Source organism: Trachypithecus francoisi, unplaced genomic scaffold (genome assembly GCF_009764315.1).
Source record: "Trachypithecus francoisi isolate TF-2019V2 unplaced genomic scaffold, Tfra_2.0 Lachesis_group6, whole genome shotgun sequence".
Classification (NCBI taxonomy): Eukaryota; Metazoa; Chordata; class Mammalia; order Primates; family Cercopithecidae; genus Trachypithecus; species Trachypithecus francoisi.
This window is the reverse complement of record NW_022681471.1, coordinates 8,767,762-8,794,253: the sequence shown is the minus strand read 5'-3', so window position 1 is coordinate 8,794,253 and position 26,492 is coordinate 8,767,762. Positions and strand designations below refer to the sequence as shown.

General features: G+C 43.8%; 1 long non-coding RNA gene across 2 annotated transcripts; it reads left to right on the top strand.

Annotated features, from left to right (window-relative positions):
- Positions 1–210: 210 nt before the first annotated feature.
- On the top strand, positions 211–26,492 carry LOC117078007. 2 transcript variants are annotated; one of them, XR_004434900.1, is made up of 3 exons: positions 211–358; positions 2,190–2,225; positions 26,402–26,492. It is a non-coding gene; the product is annotated as an uncharacterized LOC117078007 (long non-coding RNA). The 2 variants fall into 2 exon arrangements; XR_004434899.1 differs by lacking the exon at positions 26,402–26,492 and adding an exon at positions 4,064–4,958.

Sequence of the window (26,492 nt, the reverse complement as noted above, 5' to 3'; positions counted from 1 at the left end):
CTGCAGGAAAAAAAAAAAGTTAATGGGACTGTTGCTAGGAGACGGGAGAGCCAAAAGCTCATAGTCTTGTAGGGGTTCCTCTGGAAATCAAGGCAACTTGTATGTTTTGGATTAGAGGTTTAGCTATTAAAATCTGCCCTTTGATGAGCATGCACATTTTAGCATATAATGTTTAGTATGATTTCATGTTTTTGGAGAATTCTTGAGGATAATCTCAAGGCCTTTCATTTCTTTCCGTAGGGATAATCCCTTTTTCAGAGCACATCTCATTTCCAAGTGGCTGTTGCGCTGCTGTTTGCCCCCACTCCTTCAGTGCGACAGACAGCCTCAGAGCTGATGGGGAGACAGCGTGCCGCTGGTAAGTAGCTGAGAAATATTTTGTAAAATAGATATCCAGACTAAGATTTTTAAAGCAGGTGACATGTTTTGATGGAAGAGAATAATGCAAAACTGTGTAGGAATCCCTGATTCTAATCAGCAGCATTGGGAAATGGATTAATTAAATTCTAAATATTACCTGGTCATTTTTCTAGTTTAAAGCTTGTTTCTTAAATGACGGAGTTGCTAGGAGGAAATATAGAAACTTCCCCCTTGTGACTCTTGTAAAATATTTCTTAAAATAAGATTTAATGAAGATGTTACTAAATTGGAAAATTGCTTTCAGAATTGTACCTCAGCTTTATGATATTTGTATTTGACGTGATGAAATGGGTTATGATTCAAGATGTTTTCAAACCTGGCTTATTTTCTCAGTGCTGGGAGAGCATAAGAAAAATATTATTTTGCAATGCAGGAAAGGATACGACGCCTTATTTTTTAAATTGAGAAAGTCATGTGATGGGATGTCTGTACTAGAGAAAATGAGGAAGAGGGCAGTTTGTAATAATGTTCAGATTGATTGCTTCATGTGAGATATGAACGTGTATTCAATGAGAAACATTAAAATTTGGCTTTAGGATGAAAAAAATCATGAAAAAGTAATAATGAATATTATGATTGTGACTTCACTGGAAAAAATTCATTTGTATTTTTGGACAGCAATTTATACAGTAAAGACAGAATGTTCTCAGTGCTTCTTTTTTTGAAAAGGGATGTGAGACAGATAGCAGAGATTCTTATCAACAAAGCTTTTATGTTTGTTTCTGAAACATTCCTGAAAATGTCTATGCTTCTGTAGCTCTGTTTCTGCAAGAAAAATGGAAAAAAAAAAAAAAAAACAAAAAACAAGGGAAGTAGGGGTTTATTTCTTTGAAATTCAAATTGACCCTTGAACATGAGGAAAAGAAAAATGATAGATAAATAGATTCGTTTTTTAGTTAGATGACAAAAAAGCAGCAATCCAGGAGGAAAAATAAGAATGAAAAAGCTTAAAAGAAAGTCCTCAAGATGGGCCATTTTCCCAAGTTGAACATGTCTGCTGGTAGCATGTTTTGCAGAGGGAAAGGGAGAGAACATACTGGAGGCAAAGGGAGGGGGCGTTGAACAGAGCACTGCGGCAAACAGAGTGACTGACGCATCCAGGGACATGTGACCATTCTCTGGTGTAGCGAAGAAAATTTGCCAGGACTCCATCTTGTATAAGAAATTCTATACATACTGACATGCAAATAATGCTATAATCTTTCAGTAGTACATAATGAGCTCGTTTTGCGTGATCCTCCGCTGGCCTATATTGGTATTTTGTCTTTGCTTCTACACCCTCCTCTCTGTGCTTCTGGTGCTTTTATATACTTACTAAAATATTAAAAATGATGTTTTCCCCTTTATTATAAAAATATCATAGTCATTGTAGTAAATTTTGAATAATTTAAAGATGACTATAAAAATTACCCATAATCCCATAACTTAGAGATAATTACTGTTAATCTTATTACTGTCAGTCTCTTTTCTCTGAATATGTGCAAATAAATGCATAGAAATATATGTTTTATAAAAATGAAGATCACATGTACATACAATTTTTAACCTGTTTGATCCATTAAATATATATTGGGAGCAATTCCCCATATTTTAACATATTTTCCAAGAATGTGATGTTTTGTGGATGTATAATTTTCTGTCATATAGATGTCCCACTAAATGTCTGACTATTGAATGTTTATATGTACATTATTTTTGCTGTTATAAATAACTGAAGGAATATCTTTCCATATAAATCTCTATGTGCTTTTCTGGTTTTTTCTCCCTAGGAAAAATTCATAGACATGGAATTCCTGGATCAAATGGTATGAATCAGTTTGAGGTTTCTTCCTCCCAACACCTATCACCTCATTTATTTATTATATGTGGTATAAACATTATTTTCCAGCCATTGTTTTCCTATTAATTTTTACCATTTATGGTGGTGATTTTTTTGATATTTTACAGTTTTACATGTTAGATTTCCATATCTGACCATTTTAAGTGTTGTGATTTTTTCTTTCCTTTGATTAGTGTATTCACCTGTATTTTTTCTAGTTATTTAATTGCTTCATTTTTTTACAATTAACTCTTTAATCCACCTAGAATTCATTTTGATATATGTTATACAGTAGGATTAAATTTTTTTCCCCCTAATAGGTCACTGATTGTTTCAGCATCACTTATTGAATAATCCAACGCAACAACTGTTTTTCCATTAGATAGGGTGTAGCTTTCCACAGGTCGGCCATTTTCTCTTTACCCAAGATGGTTACATTTCGCAATAGTACTCCTACCTTCCTGCAGCTTCTGACAGCATACTAGAGCACCATGTTTGTGCATGTGCCTTTCAAAAATCCTAGGCACATGCAGATTAGGGCAGTATTTTAAACAGGTTATTTTTTTCATTTTAAATATGTTACGTTTGTCACATTCTTGTTGCAAATTAAAATTTAAGGAATCCAAATACAGGAAACCACGGTTTCAGGTGTGCTATTCCTGTTGAGCACACCTGATATCCCAATTGTGTGTTAAAAAAAAATGCCCCCGGGGTTAAAGTTCCTTCTTCAACCTCTTTTTTTTACTCTTCAGATACTCAATGAGTTAAACTTGCCTCCACTCAGTTCCTGGAATTTTCTAGAATGATATGAGAGGGAAATACAAGAAATGTATGAGGAGTAGAAGTAAATAATGTTTGCCAGCCTGTTGCTGGTCGCAGTCTCACGTAGGGTTTTAAAGGAGCTAGGGTGAGTCCTAATCCATGCCACCACTGCCATTACCTCTCTTAGACAGGGACACACCGCAGTGGGCCACCTCTTTTCACTGCAGGTGTAAGGCTCAAGACATAAAGCAAGGAGTTTTTTAGTGGGAGATGGGTTAAATATTGCCCAGAGAGATCTGACAATTAAAATCACTTGCTACCTATTACCAAACCTCTCCTGGGCCCTCAATGAAGCTGTCTTTCTCTGTTGACTTCTGCTCCGGGCCTCTAGCTTTACTAATTCTGGAGAAAAAAAAAAAAAAAAAAAGGACTGGGCGGGGGCGCGTGAGTGGGAGGCTGCCTTGCCCGCGGTTATTGCAAAGGGCTCCTTTGGCTCACAGCCTCAGTCCCAGTAGTTTCCTGACTTGCCGCATTAGACTGTGTTTTGTTTATGAGGAGGTTGGTTTCCCTGGCAATGGCAGCTCGCCAGTACATGCGCATTTGCTCCACTGCAGTAGCAGAATGCGGCTGTGAGGCCAGGGGAGGGGTCCTGAGGGCCGCAGTGGCTGGAGTTATTTGGCAGACATGACGTCAGTTTTTCTGAGCTAAGCTGCCATCGTTATTGTATATGGAGCATTTTTTTTTTTTATAAAGCTCGGAAGGCTTTTAGCCGCTCCTTTTCTTTCCTCCCAAATTAACTGCTCTCTATATGCTTACCAGTGACTTTTTAAGGTTTGAGGCCACCGATGCCCTCAGGGCCCCGAAGGGAATCGTAATAGTATGAGAACAGGAAACAGACTGCCTGGTTTCAGACCTCGGCTGCTTGCTAGCTGCATGACTGTGGGACGGTTACTTAAATCTCTCGGGTTCCTCAGATGTAAAACGGGGATGCTAACAGCATGTTTAGAACAGCGCCTGGCACGTAGTAACCATTATGTAAGCGTTGTCTATTATTATTTGTAGATACTAAGGGAGACTTGCCTGGAAGCAGACTTGTATCCGCAGTGTACAAACTCATCCTTTAATGTGCACACTGGCCAGATAACACAAACACATTTACTCCCACAGCACACAGACTCTTCACAGTACACACACTTGCCTTCCAGTACACAGACATATCCAAAGGCACACCGACAAGCACCACAGCAGAAAGATTTTCTCCAGAACACATGGACACCCCACTCCCCATATCATTAGACTCTCCCAGAGGCACACATGTACTCCTTAATGCAGAGACTCACCTAAGGCACACTGACGCACCCCGCGTGACACAGACTTACGCCCCCCCACATAAGGACTCTACTAAGACACACAGACAATCCCAGCATCACGCACTGTTCCCACATCACACGAACCCTTTCTAGGAAACACAGCATGCAGACTTGCCCCATAGAACATGGCTTCCCCGACAAGCACACATACTCTCAAGGCCAGCAGACTCTCCCCAGAGCACATAGACTTTCTCCAGAGCATACAGCTTCTTCCCACAGGAAACAGACTCTCCCCGGGGCACACAGACACCCCTGAGATCACACACTCTCACCACAGATCATAGACTCATCTTAGAGCACTGGAACTCTTGCCAAGAAACAGACTTTCCCGGAAACAGACTCATGAGACAGCTTGAAGACCCGCATCGCGATGCAAAGACCCTCCCACAACAGACAGACTCACCCCATTGTGTACAGACAAGCACCACAGGCCACAGACCATCACATCAGGACACAGACTTGCCCAGCACTACACAGACACTCCCCCAGAGCACGTAGAATCACCCCCACAAAGCACAGACTAAACCATACTACAGAGACTCCCCCTATAGCTTTCAGACAAGTTTACCTCACCACAAAGACATGCGACAGTATGTCTTTTTTTTTTTTTTTTTTTTTTTTTGAGACGGAGTCTGGCTCTATCGCTCAGGCTGGAGTGCGGTGGCCGGATCTCAGCTCACTGCAAGCTCCGCCTCCGGGTTTACGCCATTCTCCTGCCTCCGCCTCCCAAGTAGCTAGGACTACAGGCGCCCGCCTCGTCGCCCGGCTAGTTTTTTGTATTCTTTAGTAGAGACGGGGTTTCACCGTATTAGCCAGGGTGGTCTCGATCTCCTGACCTTGTGATCCGCCCGTCTCGGCCTCCCAAAGTACTGGGATTACAGGCTTGAGCCACCGCGCCCGGCCGCGACAATACGTCTTACAACATATATCACTCCTTGATGCACAGGATTGGGCCACAGCACACAAACTTGTCCTACAGTGCACAAATTCCTGTCACAAAAGACACACTCACCACACAATACAAATACTTGCTCCAGCCGGGCGTAGTGACTCACGCCTGTAATCCCAGCACCTTGGGGTTACAAAGTAGCTCAAGCTGCTGCCTACAAAACAGGAGATGCCCAGCCATGCACAGAAATTCACCAAAATGCACAGATTCACCCATCCATATAAATACTTGCCTCACAACTCACACAAACACCACCGAGCACTGAGACTCACCCTAAGTGTACACACAAGCCCTTCAGGGCACAGACTTACTCTGTAACATACCACAGACTTACTCTGTAACATACTGAATCATATCCACCACACTTAGATGTGCCTTATGATTCACAGTGATGCGTGTAAATGCATAGATTGCTTCCACAATGTACAGAATTGCATCATAACACAGACTTAACTCTACAGTGCAAAACCGACGGTGCACATAAACATTTCCCCGTCAGTAGACACACAACACACATATTGCCCCTCCAATGTAAAGATTTCCATCATGGTGGACAGATGTGCTTTTCCATGCTGTTGAGCTACAACTCTGGCCTACGACAACAGAAATACAGCTTGTGTAATAGTTACCAGCAAGGCCTTTAGACCCATACTAACTGGGTTTGAATCAAGGTCCCATCCCTTGCTGATTGTATCACCTCGGGTAAGTATATTTCTTTGTTCTTTAGTTTGTGCAACTGTAAAACAAAGATAACAGTAGTGCCTACTTCAGAGGGTTGTTGTGAATAATAAATACATTAAGATTTGTTAAGTGCTTAGTACACTGCCTGGCACATACTGACAATTAGAATTGTTAATTTATATTACAGCCATCACTGTCATTACTACCAAAACAAAAAAAGGCCTACCCCAGATGTCTAGAATCATCTGACAACACGAAGACTCACCATATACTATATAGATTAGCTCTAGAACATCTAGAAACACTCGACAGCACACAGACACCCCGCCATAGTACCCACATACCCTACAGACTGGAACCCCAACCAGACATCACTCACAACACACAGAATTGCATCACAAGTAAGAACTTTGTGCACAGTCTTGCTCTATAACACATCCCACAATACCCAGACTGGAAGCCAGGCTGTGTGTTGTACCCAGCCTTGTCCCACAAGGCACAGGCCTCCAACACACACACACACACACACACACACACACACCCTAACCTCATAGATATGTCCTACATCACACAAACACACCTTATCACACACATATTTTTGTTTCACAACATGTGGATACTCCTGCTCTTCACAAACATGTTCCAAAATACATGCTCCTAAAATTGGCAGCATCACATGATAATACAGAGCCCCCATTCCACAACACTTTTTTTTGTTTTGTTTTGTTTTTGTTTTTGTTTTTGAGATGGCAGCTCACTCTGTTGCCCAGGCTGGAGTGCAGTGGCGCAATCTCAGCGCACTGCAGCCTCTGCCTCCCAGGTTCAATCAATTCTCCTGCCTCAGCCTCCCGAGTAGCTGGGACTACAGGCACGTCCACGCCTGGCTAATTTTTTATATTTTTAGTAGAGATGGGGTTTCACCATGTTGGCCAGGATAGTCTTGATCTCCTGACCTCAGGTGATCTGCCCACCTCAACCTCCCAAAGTGCTGGGATTACAGGCAGGAGCCACCATGCGCGGCCACAACACATTTTACACTTATCTCATGCTTGTCTCATAAAGAACTACATGCCCCACGTCGCCTAAGTTGCCCGTAAATCTGACTTACCAAACACTACCACACATATGACCAGGCCCCACACTACACAGATTTGCTCTGTAATACCTAGATAAGTCCTACCATGCAGAGATATCCCCCTAAACACAAAACCATCCTAAATGCACAGTGTCACATCACAACAGACATACAAACTCATCCCATAACATGCAGACTTGCACGAAAACACCCAGACTCCCACAAAGCAAACCCATGCCCACAATGCTAAAACCTACCACACAGTGCCCAGATTGGCACAAGACAAAGACTAGCCTCAACTCATCTAGTCTCAACCCACATGATACAAAACTTGCTGTACAATGGTTAAAACCTTATACTCAGGTCTCAGACTGCCTGAGTTCCAATCCCACATGCATCACTTACTAGTTGTGTGACCTCGGAAAGGTTTCTGGAACTCTCTGTGCCCTAGTTTTCTCAGCTATTTGTTAGGAATAATTATGTAATAGGGGTACTTATCTCTTATAGCTGTTAAGAGGAATAAATGGGCTGGGTGTGGTGGCTCACACCTATAATCCCAGCACTTTGGGAGGCCGAGACGGGTGGATCACCTGAGGTTGGGAGTTCCAGACCAGCCTGATCAACATGGAGAAACCCCGTCTCTACTAAAAATACAAAATTAGTCGGGCGTGGTGGCGCATGCCTGTAATCCCAGCTACTTGGGAGGCTGAGGCAGGAGAATCGCTTGAACCAGGGAGGCAGAGGTTTCGGTGAGCCGAGATCATGCCATTGCACTCCAACCTGGGCAACAAGAGTGAAACTCTGTCTCAAAGGAAAAAAAAAAAAAAGAGGAATAAATGAGTTAATGCCTATAAAGTGTTTAGAGCAATGCTTAGCAAAGACTTAGCGTTACTGGTGTTAGCTGATCAGGTTGTCATTGTTACTCCACACGGAACTGGAGCATAAAGGTAAGACTCAATCTAAAACAACTCGAATCAACCCACATTGCATAGAATACCCCTCATAAAGCACAGAATCGCATCACAATGAATACTCTCACCACTCTTTTCCTATAACACCCATACTGAGCGCACCTATTCTTTTTTTTTTTCTCCAGATGGAGTCTTGCTCTTGTCGCCTAGGTTGGAGTGCAGTGACGTGATTTCGGCTCAGTGCAACCTCCACCTTCTGGGTTGGAGCAATTCTCCTGCCTCAGCCTCCCGACTAGCTGGGATTACAGGCCCACCACCACACGTGGCTAATTTTTGTACTTTTAGTAGAGATAGGGTTTCGCCATGTTGGCCAGGCTGGTCTCGAACTCTTGACCTCAGGTGATCCACCCATCTCTGTCTCCCAAAGTACTGGGATTACAGGAATGAGCCACTGCGCCCAGCCTGACTGCACCTATTCTGTAATGCCCAGAAGCATCTATCATACAGAGTTTCTGCATAACACCTAGACTTATCACACAACACCTAGACACACTACAGTGCACAACATACCCATGAAACAAAAACTCATTCATGCAGAGTCATCTCAGTTTAAGCAAATGCAGCCTATCATACACATACATGCTCTCCAGTACACATACTCACCCCAGAACACCATGTTGGCTCCACAACACAAGGAATTCACTTCAAAATCTCTGGAAACAATCCACAAGCCATAGACTTCTCCAATATGCAGAACAGCATCTCACCACATAAACGTGACTACAATGAACAGACAAGAAACCAGGACATGCCCCATAACACATACATTATCCCCATGACATAAATGCTGGTCCAGCAAAATGCTGTCTTGCCTATACAACACTAAGATGTGCTTCGTAAAATACAAACTTGTTTGACAACACAAACTAAAATATTTCAACATGAACATACATACTCCGTAACACACAGACTTGCTCTACAACACACCGACACACCCCATATCACCCAGACTTGACCCAAAACACATGGCAATACCCGATAAATAGTCACTCCTTTTTTTTTTTTTTTTTTTTGAGACGGAGTCTTGCTCTGTTGCCCAAGCTGGAGTGTAGTGGCGTGATCTTGGATCACTGCAACCTCCACCTTTCAGGTTCTAGTGATTCTCTTGCCGCAGCCTCCCCAGCAGCTGGGACTACAGGTGTGCACCACCATGCCCAGCTAATTTTTGTATTTTTAGTAGAGACTAGGTTTCATTTTGTCCAGGCTGGTCTCGAACTCCTGACTTCAGGTGATCCACCTGCCTCGGCCTCGCAAAGTGCTGGGATTACAGGTGTGAGCCACTGCGCCCGGCCTCAGTCTCTCCCTTTAACACACAGATTGGCCACACAAAATAGCCTCTTCCTGCTACAACTTCCCTCACAGCAGCACATCCCACAAAGGATGGTCCACATACAGAGAAACACAGTATGCAGATATGTTCTGCAACACACAGCCTTCCTGGACAAGACCTAGACTCGCCTGGAAACACCTAGATCCATTTTACATCTTAAAGACTCACATTCCCAGGCCAGGTGTGGTGGCTCATGCCTGTAATCCCAGCACTTTGGGAGGCCGAGGTGGGCGGATCACGAAGTTAGGAGTTCGAGACCAGCCTGGCCAACATGGCAAAACCCCAACTCTACTAAAAATACAAAAATTAGCCGGGCATAGTGGCAGGCACCTGTAATCGCACTCAAGAGGCTGAGGCAGGAGACTCACTTGAACCTGGGAGGCGGAGGTTGCGGTGAGCCGAGACTGCACCATTGCACTCCAGCCTGGGTGACAGAGCGAGACTCCATCTCAAAAAAAAAAAAAAAAAAGACTCAAATCCCAGATTAGTCTGCCAACCCATGGACACGCTTCACAATGCATGGATAGGACCACAATGCATGGACATGCGTTACCACACATGGAACTACACAGACTCTACCTTTAACACACAAATGGTCTCCATAAAAAATTCCTTGTCTCTTCAAAACTTAGCTTAATATCAGAAGAAATGCTCAAAAATACATATAGACTCAGCAAGGCATAGACATACCCCCTTCAACTAGCCTTGTCCCTTAACACCGAGACTCATCTGAAACATAGAGATTCATTATGCCACACCTAGAATGGCCCCCCAGAACCCAGACTAATTCCAGAACACCCAAATAGGAGCCACAGTATATGGACGTAACTCTACATATACAAATCCTTCCTACAACATAACAACTAATCCCACACAACAGTTTCTTGCTCCACAACACCAACACTTAACCTCCCTGTGCATAGAATTGCTGGACAATACAGACACTTCCTACAATTACAGATATGATTCACAATACTAAGACTTGCTGTAACACATGCCAACTTATCCAAGCCACACAGAATCACAACATTATATGTATTATCGGACATGTCCGTATATTTTGGGGACAACTGAATTTACCCCATGACACCCAGCCTTCCCCAAAATACATGGACATGTCCCATAATACATATAATTTCGAGACAACAAAGACTGGTCCTGAAAAATAGGTTTTTTATTTCATAACACGAACACTTAGCTGAGAGCACACAGAAATGCTGAGCAAAACATGCATAAAACCCCACGATGCATAGACATGCCCTACAACACACAAAGTCACTTCATAACACACAATCTCACTGCAACACTCCGACCCAGGGACTCACCCTAAGATGCTCAGACTGACACATCACACCCAGATCTACCCCCACCTAACCCTAATTGCCCCATGTCACCAGACTTACATTGCAATAGCCAGGCTTGACCTGCAATAGTCTGATTTGCCCTATAACAGCCAGACAAGACTATGCACACAATGCATACAAAGACCCCCAAAATGTTTGCTTGTCTCCACAACACTGACAGTTTCTTAAGAACACACGCAGATGCTGAAAAATACACAACCAAGTCCTGCAGCACCAAGATATGCGCCTGTAACACCCAGAGTTGCCACACGACACCCAGAATGACTCTGCAGAACTCCAGAATGCACCACAAGAATACATGCCTTGCAACACCAGCTCATGCCTTACACCAGCAGTCCCCAACCCATTTGGCACCAGGGACCACTTTTGTGGAAGACACTTTTTCCACAGACTGGGAGTGAGGTGGGAGGGGTGGTTTCGGGATGAAACTGTTCTGCCTCAGATCATCAGGCATTAGATTCTCATAAGGAGTACACAACCTTGATCCCTCTCATGCACGGTTCACAATAGGGTTCACACTCTTATGAGAATCTAATGCTGTAGCTGATGTGACAGGAGGCAGAGCTCAGGTGGTAATGGCTTGCTCACTCACTGCTTGCCTCCTGCTGTGTGGCCTGGTTCCTAGCAGGCCATAGAGTGGTACTGGTCCGTGGCCTAGGGGTTGGGGATGCCTGCCTTACACCGCATGTTGTGCTCCCTAATAAACAAACCGTCCTAATAACATGGACTAACTCTATATTTACTTGCCTCAATAACATTAAGACATGCCTTAGAAAACAATAGAAATGTTGGATAACATACAGAAAAAAACACAGAAAAGATGTACCCTATACCACTTACCCTTGCCTCATAGCACTCAGGTTCACTTGTGACAGCTGCATTTACCCCCAAATTACTTAGACCTACCCCACAGCACCCAGACATGCCCCACCTAACCAGAAACATCACATATCACTCAAACACCTCCAACAACCAGACTTGCCTGGCAACCCAGACTGTCCTACAATCCATAGTAATGGCCCACAGCCAAGAGACTTCTCACAACTTACAGACTGGCCACAAAAAGCATCCTTCTGCTTTCACAACATCAAGACTTTCCACACAGCACATAGAAACAATGGACAAAGTTCAGAAAACCCCAGAGTGTGCTGGTATGCCTCATAACATCCAGAGTCACCCCATAACCCAGGGTCTAGACTGGCCCAATAACATAGAATTAATACCCATGGTAAACAGACATGCCCTCTAATACATGAATTCATCACACAACATGCACACGGTCCCCACAAACACCTTTTTGGTGTCAAGAAGAAAAAGACTAGCTTCACAGAACGGAGAAATGCTGGACAGTGCACCTGCAGTTAAGAAAAACCAACCTCACAGACATAGCATTCATCACCTGAAGGTGTTACATAATAACAGGCATCACGTTATCACACATATATCTACCCCCCAACACCAGAGTAGCTCCATAAAATACCTTCTTGCTTTTACAGTGCGAAGACTCACCTCATAGCACAAGTCTGACATGCTGGAGAACGCTCAGACAAAACCCTTAACATAAATAAATATCACCCAGATTCACTCCACAACATGAAATCTAATCGTGTGAAACTCATGCTAGTCCACAAAACCAGACACGCTTTATATCACCCAGTCTAGCTTCACAACAACCAGACATAATGCAAACCAGCCCCACAACTCCTGAAAATACTCCACACCCAACAAACCTTCCCGCAACACAGAAACTTGCCGGCAAAACAAACGCAATGGCTCATGCCTGTAATCCCAGCACTTTGGGAGGCTAAGGCAGGCGGATCACCTGAGGTTGGGAGTTCGAGACCAGCCTGACCAACATGGAGAAACCCTGTCTCTACTAAACATGTGAAATTAGTCAGGCGTGGTGGCGCATCCCTGTAATCCCAGCTACTCCGGAGGCTGAGGCGGGAGAATCGCTTGAAGCCGGGAGGCAGAGGTTGCAGTGTTGCACCATTACACTCCAGCCTGGGCAACAGAAACTCCATCTCAAAAAAAAAAAAAAAAAAGGAAAAAAGAAAAAAACTTCTTGACACTCTCACACCAAGACTTGCTTCAAAGCACACAAAAAGGATATAAAAGGATTGAAAACATACAGAACAACTTTGCAATGTGCAGATATACAACAGTACTCACCTCACATTACAGAGAGTCATACAACAAGATCCATGCTGGTTCCACGATACACAGACACATTCCATACACACACACACATGCACATTCCATACACACACACACACATTCCGTACACATACACACACGCGCATTCCATACACATGCACATTCCATACACACAGACACATTCCATACACACACACATTCCATACACATACAGAGATACATTCCATACACACACATTCCATACACACACACACACATTCCATACACACACATTCCATACACACAGACACACATTCCATACACGCACACGTTCCATACGCACATGCAGACACATTCCATACACACACACATTCCATATGCACAGACATACATTCCGTACACAGACATACATTCCATACACATACACAGACACATTCCATACACACAGACACACATTCCATACACACACACAGACACATTCCATACACACACAGACACATTCCATACACCGACACATATTCCATACACACACACAGACACATTCCATACACACACACACATTCCATACACACACACACATTCCATACACACACACATATTCCATACACACACATTCCATACACACACACATATTCCATACACACACACAGACACATTCCATATGCACACACAGATGCATTCCATACACACACATTCCATACACACACACACACATTCCATACACTGACACATATTCCATACACACACACAGACACATTCCATACACACACACATATTCCATACACACACACACATTCCATACACACACACACATTCCATACACACACATATTCCATACACACACACACACATTCCATACACACAGACACATTCCATACACACACACAGACACATTCCATACACACACAGACACATTCCATACACACAGACACATTCCATATGCACACACACATTCCATACACACACACAGACACATTCCATATGCACACACAGATGCATTCCATACACACACATTCCATACACACACACACACATTCCATACACTGACACATATTCCATACACACACACAGACACATTCCATACACACACACATATTCCATACACACACACAGACACATTCCATATGCACACACAGATGCATTCCATACACACACACATATTCCATACACACACACACATTCCATACACACACACAGACACATTCCATATGCACACACAGATGCATTCCATACACACACATTCCATACACACACACACACATTCCATACACTGACACATATTCCATACACACACACAGACACATTCCATACACCGACACATATTCCATACACACACAGACACATTCCATACACACACAGACATATTCCATACACACACAGACACATTCCATACACACAGACATATTCCATACACACACACACATTCCATACACTGACACATATTCCATACACACACACACACATTCCATACACTGACACATATTCCATACACACACACACACATTCCATACACTGACACATATTCCATACACACACAGACACATTCCATACACCGACACATATTCCATACACACACACATTCCATACACACACACACACATTCCATACACACACACACATTCCATACACACACATTCCATACACACACACACATTCCATACACACACACACACATTCCATACACTGACACATATTCCATACACACACACAGACACATTCCATACACACACACACATTCCATACACACACACAGACACATTCCATACACACACACAGACACATTCCATACACACACATTCCATACACACACACATTCCATACACACACACATTCCATACACACACACATACATATTCCATACACATAGAAACACATTCCATACACACAGACACATTCCATACACACACACATTCCATACACACAGACACATTCCATACACACACACATTCCATACACACACACAGACACATTCCATACACACAGACACATTCCATACACACACATTCCATACACACACATTCCATACACACACACATTCCATACACACACACATACATATTCCATACACATAGAAACACATTCCATACATACAGACACATTCCATACACACACACTCCATACACACACACATTCCATACACACATATACATTCCATACACACGCACATTTCATACACACACACTCCATACACACACACATTCCATACACACATATACATTCCATACACACGCACATTCCATACACACACACATTCCATACATACACATTCCATACACACACACATTCCTTACACACACAGACACATTCCGTACAAACACACACACGTACATTCCATACACATACAGAGACACATTCCACACACACATTCCATACACACACACAGACAAATTCCACACACACACACATTCCATACACACACAGCCTCATTCTATACACACAAAGACACATTCCATACACACACACTCCATACACACACACATTCCATACACACATACACATTCCATACACACGCACATTCCATACACACACACATTCCATACACACACACATTCCTTACACACACAGACACATTCCGTACAAACACACACACGTACATTCCATACACATTCCATACACACACACACACATTCCATACACCACATTCCATACACACACACAGACAAATTCCACACACACACACATCCATACACACACAGCCTCATTCTATACACACAAAGACACATTCCATACACATACAGACACATTCCTCACACACACACATTCCATACACATACAGACTCATTCCGTACACACACCCAGACACATTCCATACACACACACAGACACGCTCCACGCACACACACATTCCATACACACACATTCCATACACACACACAGACACATTCCACACATACAGACACATTCCATACACACACACATTCCATACACACACATTCCATACACACACACAGACACATTCCACACACACAGACACATTCCACACACACACACATTCCATACACATTCCATACACACACATTCCATACACACACACAGACACATTCCACACACACACACATTCCATACACACACACAGACATGTTCCGTATACACACACACACACATTCCACACACACACACAGACATGTTCCATACACAGACACATTCCACACACACACAGACACATTCCACACACACACATTCCATACACACACAGACACATTCCATACACACACACAGACACGTTCCATACACACACACAGACACATTCCACACATACACAGACACATTCCACACACAGACACGTTCCATACACACATACAGACACATTCCACACACACACATTCCATACCACACACAGACACATTCCACACATACAGACACATTCCATACACACACACATTCCATACACACACATTCCATACACACACACAGACACATTCCACACACACAGACACATTCCACACACCACACATTCCATACACATTCCATACACACACATTCCATACACACACACAGACACATTCCACACACACACACATTCCATACACACACACAGACATGTTCCGTATACACACACACAACATTCCACACACACACAGACATGTTCCATACACAGACACATTCCACACACACACACACATTCCACACACACACATTCCATACACACACAGACACATTCCATACACACACACAGACACGTTCCATACACACACACAGACACATTCCACACATACACAGACACATTCCACACACAGACACGTTCCATACACACACAGACACATTCCACACACACACATTCCATACACACACACAGTCTTATTCCATACACACATACATTCCATACACACACACAGACACATTCCACACACACATTCCATCCACACATACACACACATTCCACACGCACACAGACACATTCCATATGCAGACACAGATACTTTCCGTTTGCATACACAGACATGTCCCCCCAAAATAGATTGTCTCTATCATATGCATATTCACCCAACGAACTATTTTTGGACCTCTGTAACACCCAAACTTGACTCACAACACACATAAATACTGAACCACACAAGCGAAACATACACGACCCAAACATACCCATTGTTACAAGGCTTGCTGCAAAATACCCAGACTTACGCCATGATATGCAGACTTGGCCCATTCACCTATATCTACTTAGAATCACAGGGACTAACAGAGCAACACTCAGACGTGGCCCACAGCCACAGACATGCCCAACCAAACAACTTTTTGCCTTCATAACATGAAGGCTTACCTCAGGACACAGAAAGGATGAATAACACAGACAAATCAGACAACACAGAAACATGTCCCACGACACCCAGACTTGCTGCACAACATTCGGACTCACACTATGACACTCACACTCACTCAATAACACTGATTACTTCACAGCATACACACATAGCCCAAAACACGCAAACATCATCCATAACTAACAGACATGTCCTACCATACAGGGACATGCCGCACAATTTACAAACTTTTTCTACACTGCCAACAATTGTCTCACAATACAAAGACATTCTGGATAACACACAAATAAAAAACCACAAAGATGTGCTTCATAGCACCCAGACTTGCCTCATTACTTTCAGACTTACTTTATGGCAGCCAGGTGTACCTTATATCCTACACATTTACCCTGCAACACTCAGCCTGGCCACAGAATATATTTACATGTCCGTGCCTCACAACATATATACACATGCCTTCCAACACATGGACACACCCACAATACACAAACATTTTACACAACATAGACTGACCCCAAGGAATGGCATCATAATGCACAATTACAGCCAACTCAGATCTACCCTACAGAACAAAGACTCACCTCCCATACTTTCCACACAATTCTGAAATTTACACCAAACATTGACACTCATCACAAAATAACTCACCCCAGAACAGACGCAGCACAATGCATAGATTTGCCCTCACTTAAAATAAACTGACAGCTCACGCTTGTCACCCAATGCCCAGACACACCTTATAATGTACAGACAACCCTTTCACAACGTAGACATTGCTTAAGCAATGCACAGAATTCCGTAACATCACAGAGCTCTTCCTACAATGTCGACTTACCTCACAGCACCCAAGATTGCATCAGAACAGACACTCCACTCAAAATATATGGCTTCTTCCACACCTGGATACACCTCACAATACACAAATATGCCTGGTAAGATACAGACTCCTCAGAAACATGAAGTATTGCATAAGAACTTACAAGCATTTCTCAGAACATACACTGCATAATTAATGGATACACAGCATCTGCTCACAATCTCAACACACAGACTTGCCTACCTCCCCATCACCCCCTGCCAGCATAGGATTCTGCAGCAGGTCTAAGATGTACTGCAGAAAACAGACTTGCCCCACTCTGTATGGAATTCTACCCAACTTTCAAATTCATTCTATAATGTACAGACTTTCACTCTTACCTATAGCATTATCCCACAATGCAGAGACTTACTCACAAAGCAAATGATTACCTCGAAATGCACAGAGCCACCAGATATGCACCCAAACACACAGACATGTATTACAACACCAAGAAACACTCTACAACATGCATATGAGCCCACGTTGGTCTCTTCCATAACTTCCACACTAACCACTCAACACCTAGACCAACTTACTATATCACACATGCTCCATGACATAAGACTCCTAACACAGCCCATGGAACCCTGTCACAATGAACAATTATTATTATTTTTTTTAGATGGAGTTTCGCTCTTGTTGCCCAGGCTCGAGTGCAATGGCGCGATCTCGGCTCACTGCAACCTCCACCTCCTGGGTTCAAGCGATTTTCCTGTCTCAGTCTCCTGAGTGGCTGGAATTACAGGTGCCCGCCACTACTCCTGGCTAATTTTTGGTATTTTTAATAGAGACGGGGTTTCACCATGTTGGCCAGGCTGATCTCAAACTCCTGACCTCAGGTGATCTGCCCTCCTTAGCCTCCCAACGTGCTGGGATTACGGGCGTGAGCCACCACGCCCGACCGTGAACAATTTTACCTCGTAGTGTGAAAATTCACAAAATGTCAAGACTTACCCCACAGCTAACCCAATATTACCGTAACACCTAAAGTTGCCTGAAGAGTCAGTCATGTACCAGAGTACTGTGCATATGCCTCACAATGCCTACAGTGAACCTACAAGAAAACGACTTGCCCTATATTGCTCATACTTATATCAGGACATGCCCTATAACCCACAGATAAGTTCCGTAATGCAAAAATCTCCCTCACAATGCACAGCCTCACTCTACAACAGACAATTACTCCACTATGAGAAGAAGAGATCCCAAATATTCAGCCTCACCCATAAACTCACAGTCTTGCCACACCACCTTAAGACATGTCTTACAGGCCGGGCATGGTGGCTCATGCCTGTAATCCCAACACTTTGGGAGGCCAAGGCGGACGGATCACCTGAGGTCAGGAGTTCGAGATCAGCCTGACCAACATGGAGAAACCCCATCTCTACTAAAAGTACAAAATTAGCCGGGCATGGTGGCGCACGCCTGTAATCCCAGCTATTCAGGAGGCTGAGGCAGGAGAATCACTTGAACCCAGGAGGTGGAGGTTGCAGTGAGCTGAGATCGCACCATTGCACTCGAGCCTGTGGGACAGAGCTAGACTCTGTCTCAAAAAATAAAAAATAAAAGACATGTCAGCCGGGCGCGGTGGCTCAAGCCTGTAATCCCAGCACTTTGGGAGGCCGAGACGGGCGGATCACGAGGTCAGGAGATCGAGACCATCCTGGCTAACACGGTGAAACCCCGTCTCTACTAAAAAATACAAAAAACTAGCTGGGCGAGGTGGCGGGCGCCTTAGTCCCAGCTACTCGGGAGGCTGAGGCAGGAGAATGTCGTGAACCCGGAAGGCGGAGCTTGCAGTGAGCTGAGATCCGGCCACTGTACTCCAGCCCAGGCGACAGAGCGAGACTCGGTCTCAAAAAAAAAAAAAAAGACATGTCTTACAATGCACAAACTAACTTCACAATACTTACATACAACTTACAGTGGACACATACCCTATGACAGAAAGGTTTTCCTGCAAACACAAAATTGCATTCTGATGCACAGATTTACCCCCTAATGCACACAATCACTCTGCAATGCAGATGCCCCACAAAAAACCATGTGACCCCCAACACCCAAAATTACCCCTGGACTCACAGACTTGCACCACAGGATCAAGACCTACCCCATATTGTACAGATATGTTCCTCACCAAGCATGCCTTGTACAGTACAGCCTCCCCCCATGAGGTACCCTTGACTGAAACCCGAGATATGGGCTACGGTGTACCTACCACAGTGTACTTAGCCCCACAACAACGTGGAAAACTCTAATGAAAGGTGTGTCCTCCAGTGTACAAAATATCTTGCAAATTCATAGACATTCCCCACAGTCTCAGAATTGCCATGTCATTTTCAGACTTTCTTCCAAATGCAGACTTACTCTAAAACACTTAGAATCAAATTAGACATACAGACTCAACCCATATGAGATTCTCCCCACAGTGCACTCACGTGCTCCACAACACTCAGACTCTTCTAGAACACACTGAATCTCATCACAACCACACATCACCCCGCAACGTTAATGTGTGACCTACAAAACATAAAAGTGTACGTGACAATTCACAATAAGCATCAGAATGTACAGAGTCACCCCACAACACTGAGAGACACACCCTGTGATCCACAGACGCATCCTATCACTTGAAATCACCCCACAAAACAAGCCATCACACAACACAAAAACCCACAATTCAAGACATGCTTAATTATAACTTGACATACCCCACAACACACAAAATTGCATTATAATGCAGGCTGACCTGATAGCACACAGAGTGGTCCTATAGTATTATGCAAACACAAGCTTCGCCACACCCCAGTATTGCCCCTAACCACCCACATTCTCTTTGCAACACCAAGACATACCTCATATCACATCAAGAATCAGCCTGTATTGTATAGATTTGCCCGAAAATGCACAGAATTGGACCACAAGTTCCAGAGATGCCACACTAGGTGCAGACAGAGCCCGATTCCTAAGGGACTACAACCCTCAGGAAAAACACACACACACACACATACACACACAGATTTCCTGGAAGGAATATAAATGCAAAAATTTATATTCTTTATATATAATATACAATATAAAATGCAAATAAAATGCAAAGATTGCCCCATCACATGGAGATTTACTATAGCTGTCCAGAATCAACCCATGAAATATATAGTCTCACCACATGACTTCAAGACACATCCCACAATATACAGACTGTCATGTGTAGACCACAACACCTGGACATGTCTTACAATGTGAGGACATGATCCACACTCTGTAGACTACCCTAGCATTGCATATAATTGAATCCAGAAAATCATAATCATAAAAGTCACAGCACCTAGAATCACTCCCACAAAGCATGCTCACCCCAAACCAGATGCCCATGACTGACTGGCCCACACTTTATAGAGATAGCCTATGGTAAAAAGGAATTTGAGGAGAAAAAAGAAAAAAATATAGAGAGATATACGACCCCACAGCTTCCCCGTGTGCCATTTATACCGTCTCCTTTTTTTTTTTTTTTTTTTTTTTGGAGACAGAGTCTTGCTCTGTCACCAGGCTGGAGTGCAGTGGCGCAATCTAGGCTCACTGCAACCTCTGCCTCCTGGATTCAAGCAATTCTCCTGCCTCAGCCTCCCGAGTAGCTGAGACTACAGGCGCACGCCACCATTCCCAGCTAAGTTTTGTATTTTTAGTAGAGATGGGGTTTCACTATATTGGCCAGGATGGTCTCCATCTCTTGACCTCGTGATCCGCCCACCTCAGTCTCCCAAAGTACTGGGATTACAGGCGTGAGCCACCGCGCCCGGCCTTTATGTATCTCTTTTAATGTAGAGAACAGCCTCACAATGCAGACATGTATCCCACTTGGCACAGATCGGCACCACAAGAAACTCCCTCACAGGACCTACACTTCCCTATACTTTGAATAACCCACATACTTGATCACAACCCACTTTCCTATCAGAAAGACTCATGTCACAACATAAAGCTCATTATTCCCAAACACATAGAACCAACTCCCAATGCAAAGAGACTTCCCTTGTAACAAAAAGATGTTCTCTGCCACACTCAGACTTACCTCACCTCACCAGACTTGACCCACAACATCTAGCCTTGCACCACTACACAGAGGCATGTCATTTCACCCAGAAACTAGCCCCAGAACACTCAGGCTGGCCTCACGGTCTTTATACACTCAGACTCATATCATGATGCAGAAGAGGCATATACAGCGAAAATGTAATCCACAATGCACATACTCAGTCCACAACGTATAGACTTACCACATATTTCACAGCTGGTTCTCATAATTCCCAGACTTGCTACACAATACTCGGAAGGCCTTACAACACCTAGAAAAAGTAGCATGATATGTATGCTCACTCTAGAACATTCAGATTCACTTCATAAGGGACAAACTCAGTCAGTTACATTGAATACCCAATACCATATTGTTTGCTCCACAGATTTTGAGGAGAGGGCCTACATGCTCACACAGAGCTTTGACAAGTGACTTCATTTCTTTCTTTCTTTCTTTTATTTTTTTTGAGATGGAGTCTTGCTCTGTTGCTCAGGCTGGAGTGCAATGGCACAACAATCTCAGCTCACTGCAACCTCCATCTCCCGGGTTCAAACACTTCTCCTGCCTCAGCCTCCCAAGTAGCTGGGATTACAGGTGTGTGCCACCACAGCTGGCTAATTTTTTATATTTCTGGTTGAGACGGAGTTTCATCATGTTGGCCAGGCTGGTCTCGAACTCCTGACCTGGTGATCCGCCTGCCTCGGCCTCCCAAAGTGCTGGGATTACAGGCATTAGGTAGCGTGCCCAGCCGACTTCATTTCTTTGAGTCTATTTGTAAATATGGATGCAATATCTACTTTTAGACTATTCCAAGGATGAAATGAGATAACTTCAGGAAAGAATCAAGGTTTAGAACATAGAATTTAGAGGCAGACTTGCCTGCTTCCAATCCTGGCTCCACCACTCCCTGGTGCTATTGCGTACGCATATTAGATATTGAAATGCTCTGTGGTAGAGTACAAGGAATGTAAGTTTGGTGTCTGTCAGACCTGGTTTTGAATTCTGTCTCTGCCACTTACTGGCCATATGACCTTAGGCAAGGTACTCTAATTCACCAATCTTCAGCTCCTCACTTATAAATTGGGGAAGATGGTGTTCCCTGCCTTCAAGGCTGTTGTAAGGATTAAATGATGCCTGGCATCTTAATCTAACAAGCAAGAATGTACAGGCACACGGCCGGGCGCGGTGGCTCAAGCCTGTAATCCCAGCACTTTGGGAGGCCGAGACGGGCGAATCACGAGGTCAGGAGATCGAGACCATCCTGGCTAACACGGTGAAACCCCGTCTCTACTTAAAAATACAAAAAACTAGCCGGGCGACGAGGCGGGCGCCTGTAGTCCCAGCTACTCGGGAGGCTGAGGCAGGAGAATGGCGTAAACCGGGAGGCGGAGCTTGCAGTGAGCTGAGATCCGGCCACTGCACTCCAGTCTGGGTGGCAGAGCAAGACTCCGTCTCAAAAAAAAAAAAAAAAAAAAAGAATGTACAGGCACAGACACCGACTCACACCCAGTGCATGAGTATATGTATATTATGTACACATGGATACATAGACATGCAGAAGCTCACACAGATGAATATTTGCAAGCAGTAAACAAAAGGACAAAACATGTCCACATGGACACAGATATTATCTTATGTGGCTGGACTCCTGCAGAGATAAATACAGGTGAATACAGATATAGTCCCATAGATTTACATATGTACACCTAGACATGGCTACTGCCCCCAAACAAGACAGGATTTCACTCACTTAAATGATGACACACTCAAAACCCCCATTATAAGCCAGGCGTGGCAGGTCATGCCTGTAATCCCATCACTTTGGGAGGCTGAGGCGGGTGGATCACCTGAGGTCAAGAGTTTGAGACCAGCCTGGCCAACATGGTGAAACCCCGTCTCCACTAAAAATACAAAAATTAGCCGGACATGGTGGCAGGTGCCTATAATCCCAGCTACTCAGGAGTCTGAGGCAGGAGAATCGCTTGAACCCGGGAGGCAGAGGTTGCAGTGAGCCAAGATTGAGCCATTGCACTCCAGCCTGGGTGACAAAAGTGAAACTCCACCTCAAAAAACAACAACAACGCCGGGCGCGGTGGCTCAAGCCTGTAATCCCAGCACTTTGGGAGGCTGAGACGGGCGAATCACGAGGTCAGGAGATCGAGACCATCCTGGCTAACACGGTGAAACCCCGTCTCTAAAAATACAAAAAAAAAAACTAGCCGGGCGAGATGGCGGGCGCCTGTAGTCCCAGCTATTCTGGAGGCTGAGGCAGGAGAATGGTGTAAACCCGGGAGGCAGAGCTTGCAGTGAGCTGAGATCCAGCCACTGCACTCCAGCCCAGGCGACAGAGCGAGACTCCGTCTCAAAAAACAACAACAACAACAAAAAACAAACACAAAAAAGCCATTACAGGCCCATGCATAAAGAGCTCTATAAATGTACTTGCATGTACATTTAAATGCACAGGCAGATGTACACTCAGATGCCATGTATACCCACACAGAAATACCCAAGCAGACTACATTGTAAGCATGTAAGAGACATATACATATATCTTTAGATAATACCTATCTAAACACACTTTAGACATGCATATGTACGTATAGACATACACAGGTACACAAATGCACAGATGTACAGACATGCACCCTCACGTGTCAACATATGCACGCACTGGCATGCACATATCCACACACACTGTTCTACAAATGTACTCCTAGGTTCATGACATACAAGTCCTAAACGCACATCGAATACATGGATATACACATATACATATGCCAATGTAGGTATATGGATGCGTTTATAGACTTAATCATGCCACAAACAGAAACACAGATTTGCACATGCACAGACATTAGAGACACATGCAACTTATGCATATGAAAAGCAGACACCTAACCACAAAGAAGCACTTTTACAAAGGTGGCTGTGACTTTTTTTTTTTCTTTTTTTTGAGACAAAGTCTTGCTCTGTCGCCCAGGCTGGAGTGCAGTGGTGTGATCTCGGCTCACTGCAACCTCCACCTCCCAGGTTCAAGCAATTCTCTGCCTCAGCCTCCCAAGTAGCTGGGATTACTGGCACCCACCACCATGCCTGGCTGATTTTTGTATTTTTAGTAGAGACAAGGTTTCACCATCTTAGCTAGGCTGGTCTCAAACTCCTGAGCTCAGGTGATCCACCCATCTTGGTCTCCCAAAGTGCTGGGATTACAGGCGTGAGCCACCGCGCCCGGCCGAGGCTGTGACTCTTATTCTATTTTTTTTTTTTTATTATACTTTAAGTTCTAGGGTACATGTGCTCAACATGCAGGTTTGTTACATATGGATACATGTGCCATGTTGGTGTGCTGCACCCATCAACTCGTCATTTGCATTAGGTGTATCTCCTAATGCTATCCCTCTCCCTCCCCTCTCCCCACAATAGGACCCGGTGTGTGATGTTCCCCTTCCTGCGTCCAATTGATCTCATTGTTCAATTCCCACCTATGAGTGAGAACATGCGGTGTTTGGTTTTCTGTTCGTGCCCTTGTCTTAGTCTTTTCAAGAGAGAATGAAAATTATCAAGCTCCTTCTGCTAAATATGCTGTATAAAAGTAGATGAGGACATTACCAGAAGGATATCTAGAAGATCTTGAGTTCACATGTGAGTAGGCACACACCTCACAAACCCACGTGCACATGTGCTTTCACGTGCACAGAATCAGAGACATAAAATCACATGGAATCACAGAAATAAAAACATGTGCATAGCCACATATAGAAAGATACAGGGACAGACACACACCCCACTGAAATGTCAAACTGTAATATTTAAATGCATGTCTATTGAAGTTAAAAAAAAAAAAACAAACCTGCATTTTAATCCCAGCTCCATCACTTACTAGTTCAATGATTTGGGGCCATTTTCTTGCCTTCTCACCTGTAACACGGGAGTAATATTAGCATCTATCTTTTAGAGTTCTTTGAAGATGTAGTGAAATGAAGGGCTTAGCCCAGTGCTTAGAATGTCATAGATGTTGCTGCTATTGCTGTTATCTTTTGGTTTTGATACAAAGTGCTTAGCTAGATAGGGTTTGGTTTTTGTGGTCAAACTGCATGATTATATCATAGAGATGTATTAATCAACTTTTTTTTGTAAATGTATTAATAAAGAATAGTTTATTAATGTAGTAATATGGATTATGTCCACAAACAAGGTCATTTCTGAAATTCTCAGCAATGATAAGGGATTGTCTTTGGCAAATGGAAAGACCTGAAACAAATATTTCCTGCTAGTGTAGTTTGTTGTTGTTATTATTGTCGTTAGTATTCTTTTCCTCTTTTCAGGAGGAGATGGAAGATTGAGACAGAGAGGAGTGGGAGAATGGGAAGAGGGCTTCGCGCCCAGTGCACATTTGCCACCTAGTGACTAAACTGA